We start from the raw sequence: 5,561 nt of genomic DNA on the forward strand, positions 1-5,561 counted from the left end.
GCCTGTTAGCTAGGACACGAATCACGCCATATAGCGGAATTAGTGCGTACTAATAAAATGTTTGTTGGGAATATAACTGGTGTAAAACGAGAACAATGTGGTCGTTGTTTGTACATAGGTCCGAAGAGGAGACTTCATAACAATACGGGAACTATGGTCAGGAATTCAGGGAAAACAGAATTACCTCAAAAATGGGAGATATATACCAATACACACAAAAATTGACAGATGGCGACACGTCCTAAAAACGATATATAAATGGTAGCATGTCGATACCAAAATCAGTTCCTTTGACTTTCGACGAGGAAGTTCTCACCGGCGTATCAGTAGTGCGTGGTAGGGCAATTAAAAAAGTGGACTGGGATCCAACACCCAGCAAGCAGGAAGCAGAAATAAAAATTAGCATCTACCCCTAATTCTACTGGGACTACGCACCATGACCATTTAAGGATGACATCAGTGCATCACCAACAGAAATGGTCTATGGCACAACACTCACCATTCCTGCGGAATTCGTCGCAACAAAAAACCACCACCAGCCGACTAAACCGACTTTATCAAGTTACTACGGTAAGCGATGAGTAGCATACGACCACCGAAAACCGCCTAGCCTCGGAAGTCGGCCTCGGCCTGGAAGTCGTACCAGATTCTGGTAAATTGGCAACCCTCGCTTATATCTATCGATCGCCTGATCGCCTTATACAACCGAAGATACACCCGATCGGGATACACCCGAGAGAGCGATGTGGTTAAGCACGATGAGAACTTGTAAGTGACAAGATGGCTCAAAATTGAATTGGGAATTGGGACAGACGCGCTTGAGCGGTGGACTAATACAGAATAAAAGAAGTGAACTCTACAACCAGTTCGGAGATGGAAGAATTATTTTTCCAAACTATAGCTATCTTGTCAAAAGTAATTTCCATGCTACACAAGAAAGAAGAAACAGTTAAGGAAGAAGTGCCGTGTCATTTGAAAGGAGTGAAATTGCCATCTACTAAGCTAGACGAGTTTGACGGAGATTACAAGAAATGGTTGGTATCATGGAAACCTTTCATGATAGTTTCAACTCCTTAATACACAATTCTGATAAAATCAATGAGATACATAAGTTTCATTATCTGAAAGCCTCCTTCAAACGAAAAGCAGCGAGTTTGATACAAGCAATCGCTATAACTACGGATGGTTATGAAATATCTTGGAAAAAGCTTGTTAAACGTTACTCCAACAAGGTTTTATAAAAGAAGCGACATGTTCGCGCTCTGCTGCAAATTCCAAGAGTAAGTCAAGCGAGTGACGATGCTCTTGGCAAATTGGTAAATGATTTTCAGTTGCATTTACAAATACTTCAACAATTGGGCGAATCAATTGATGAAAAGATTACCATTTTGGTGAAAATACTGTGTGATAGGCTTGATAAAACTACTCTTAAGGCATGGAAAGAATCGATTGCCACCGAAAAGCAACCTACTTTAACTAAAATGATCGATTTTTATTAAGCGGTGTTCAACCATGTATGAAAGTTTGGTAATAAACGCACAGCCCAATAAACATCTATGATCGGAGAACGTAAGAGATCCCCTCAAGAACGCAAGGCAATCGTTAATACAGCTTCCACAAGTGTGACGAAATGTGTATCCTGTGGACAGGCTCACAAGATTTATCAATGTACAAAATTCAACGCTCTCAGTGTACAAGATCGTCGAAATATGGTTAGCCAAAAGCGTCTATGTTTCAATTGCCTTAAAGAAATAATGGCAAGAAATGTACCTCGAAATACGTTATAAAGGTGTTGACGCTGCTAGCAAGATCGAACATTGACAGGTCCTGAGTAGCGAAGAAGTCAGTATAAACGGAAGTGAAAACTAGGACCACGGCTAAACGCGAAGACAGGAGGAGTAAAGAATAAGTAAAGTAAAGGCTGTTAAAGAAGATAAGATGGTCGCGTGCGACGCTTGTGAAGATTGGTTTCATCTTCAGTGCATAAACGAGGATGAAACGATTTATGATTGCGAGTGGATGTGCGAGAACTGCAAACCGAACCCGATCGAACAGAACAATACGCAGGCAATACGTCCCTGGACAACTTTATCCGGGAGATGTATAACGCCTGCAAGAAAACGATGGAGCGTGAGGAACGGCTCTTTAGCTAACAGCGACCCGAAAGAATCGTTGGAAAGTTCGAGAGCTTTATTGAACGGGTGCAGGAGGGCAACGTAGCGGAGGCCAAGCCGAAGCTACTTCGAAAAATTCAAACCTCCTTAAAGCGCTAATCCGAGATTCGGAGAAGCTCAAGGATGATGTTGAACGCCTGAACCAATACCTATGAATCAGCCGGGGTCAGTTAAAGACCAGCAGAAGCCAAAGGCCAAGGGGAGGCTCGTGAAGGCAAAGCCGCAGAGGGCGATGGAACCTTCACCGAAACCTCCGAAGCCCAAGGTCAAACGCATGCGACCCCGATCGGAAGCCGTCCTGTTGAAAGCGGAAGATCCCGCATCTTATGCGGAGATCCTAAAAGGTCTCCGTGAGCAGGAGAGCCTTATCAAAACAAAAGACAGTTGGACAAAAGAGATGTTGGCCCAAAGCCATCTGAGCTTGAACGTACACTACCTCCACGGGTGCAAACACCTTTCCCTTATCATGTATCACATTTTCACATGGGAGGAATAAACAACCGTCGCGCTAGCATCAACGATTCGTTAAATGCTTTTAACCATGATCATCCGAGTTATTCAAGCACTCAATCTGTTTATCAACAACTTTATTCGGAGGAATATTTACACAACCTTCCTCGCAACCAGCAGATATTGCTCGAAACCCTTCGGGACATGGAAGTGCATTGGCTCCGAGGGAACAAACTCCTATTCCTACATCTCCAGCTGGAGGTTTACCGCAACCTTCCTCGTTGCCAAGAAATTCGAATGAAACTCTATCTGAGCTTCAAAGTACATTGACTTCGAGTGCTCAAACTCCTACGCCTGCATAACCAGTTGAAGGATTATCGCAACCGTCCTCGGTACTGTACTGTACTAATGTTATATGTCAGTGTTCAATAGTTACCGCGTTACACGTAATCGTAAGACTCCTGAGGAAAATCGGAACATTTTACTAACCGCGGAACGCTCGTGAAACGGACTTAAAGTAAGCTTCAACGATGGAGAACCAACCGCCGTGCGCAATTTGCCAGGCTGTTAAAGAAGATAAGATGGTCGCGTGCGACGCTTGTGAAGATTGGTTTCATCTTCAGTGCATAAACGAGGATGAAACGATTTATGATTGCGAGTGGATGTGCGAGAACTGCAAACCGAACCCGATCGAACAGAACAATACGCAGGCAATACGTCCCTGGACAACTTTATCCGGGAGATGTATAACGCCTGCAAGAAAACGATGGAGCGTGAGGAACGGCTCTTTAGCTAACAGCGACCCGAAAGAATCGTTGGAAAGTTCGAGAGCTTTATTGAACGGGTGCAGGAGGGCAACGTAGCGGAGGCCAAGCCGAAGCTACTTCGAAAAATTCAAACCTCCTTAAAGCGCTAATCCGAGATACGGAGAAGCTCAAGGATGATGTTGAACGCCTGAACCAATACCTATGAATCAGCCGGGGTCAGTTAAAGACCAGCGGAAGCCAAAGGCCAAGGGGAGGCTCGTGAAGGCAAAGCCGCAGAGGGCGATGGAACCTTCACCGAAACCTCCGAAGCCCAAGGTCAAACGCATGCGACCCCGATCGGAAGCCGTCCTGTTGAAAGCGGAAGATCCCGCATCTTATGCGGAGATCCTAAAAGGTCTCCGTGAGCAGGAGAGCCTTATCAAAACAAAAGACAGTTGGACAAAAGAGATGTTGGCCCAAAGCCATCTGAGCTTGAACGTACACTACCTCCACGGGTGCAAACACCTTTCCCTTATCATGTATCACATTTTCACATGGGAGGAATAAACAACCGTCGCGCTAGCATCAACGATTCGTTAAATGCTTTTAACCATGATCATCCGAGTTATTCAAGCACTCAATCTGTTTATCAACAACTTTATTCGGAGGAATATTTACACAACCTTCCTCGCAACCAGCAGATATTGCTCGAAACCCTTCGGGACATGGAAGTGCATTGGCTCCGAGGGAACAAACTCCTATTCCTACATCTCCAGCTGGAGGTTTACCGCAACCTTCCTCGTTGCCAAGAAATTCGAATGAAACTCTATCTGAGCTTCAAAGTACATTGACTTCGAGTGCTCAAACTCCTACGCCTGCATAACCAGTTGAAGGATTATCGCAACCGTCCTCGGTACTGTACTGTACTAATGTTATGTGTCAGTGTTCAATAGTTACCGCGTTACACGTAATCGTAAGACTCCTGAGGAAAATCGGAACATTTTACTAACCGCGGAACGCTCGTGAAACGGACTTAAAGTAAGCTTCAACGATGGAGAACCAACCGCCGTGCGCAATTTGCCAGGCTGTTAAAGAAGATAAGATGGTCGCTTGCGACGCTTGTGAAGATTGGTTTCATCTTCAGTGCATAAACGAGGATGAAACGATTTATGATTGCGAGTGGATGTGCGAGAACTGCAAACCGAACCCGATCGAACAGAACAATACGCAGGCAATACGTCCCTGGACAACTTTATCCGGGAGATGTATAACGCCTGCAAGAAAACGATGGAGCGTGAGGAACGGCTCTTAAGCTAACAGCGACCCGAAAGAATCGTTGGAAAGTTCGAGAGCTTTATTGAACGGGTGCAGGAGGGCAACGTAGCGGAGGCCAAGCCGAAGCTACTTCGAAAAATTCAAACCTCCTTAAAGCGCTAATCCGAGATTCGGAGAAGCTCAAGGATGATGTTGAACGCCTGAACCAATACCTATGAATCAGCCGGGGCCAGTTAAAGACCAGCGGAAGCCAAAGGCCAAGGGGAGGCTCGTGAAGGCAAAGCCGCAGAGGGCGATGGAACCTTCACCGAAACCTCCGAAGCCCAAGGTCAAACGCATGCGACCCCGATCGGAAGCCGTCCTGTTGAAAGCGGAAGATCCCGCATCTTATGCGGAGATCCTAAAAGGTCTCCGTGAGCAGGAGAGCCTTATCAAAACAAAAGACAGTTGGACAAAAGAGATGTTGGCCCAAAGCCATCTGAGCTTGAACGTACACTACCTCCACGGGTGCAAACACCTTTCCCTTATCATGTATCACATTTTCACATGGGAGGAATAAACAACCGTCGCGCTAGCATCAACGATTCGTTAAATGCTTTTAACCATGATCATCCGAGTTATTCAAGCACTCAATCTGTTTATCAACAACTTTATTCGGAGGAATATTTACACAACCTTCCTCGCAACCAGCAGATATTGCTCGAAACCCTTCGGGACATGGAAGTGCATTGGCTCCGAGGGAACAAACTCCTATTCCTACATCTCCAGCTGGAGGTTTACCGCAACCTTCCTCGTTGCCAAGAAATTCGAATGAAACTCTATCTGAGCTTCAAAGTACATTGACTTCGAGTGCTCAAACTCCTACGCCTGCATAACCAGTTGAAGGATTATCGCAACCGTCCTCGGTACTGTACTG

This window comes from Anopheles moucheti, chromosome X, assembly GCF_943734755.1.
Source record: "Anopheles moucheti chromosome X, idAnoMoucSN_F20_07, whole genome shotgun sequence".
Classification (NCBI taxonomy): Eukaryota; Metazoa; Arthropoda; class Insecta; order Diptera; family Culicidae; genus Anopheles; species Anopheles moucheti.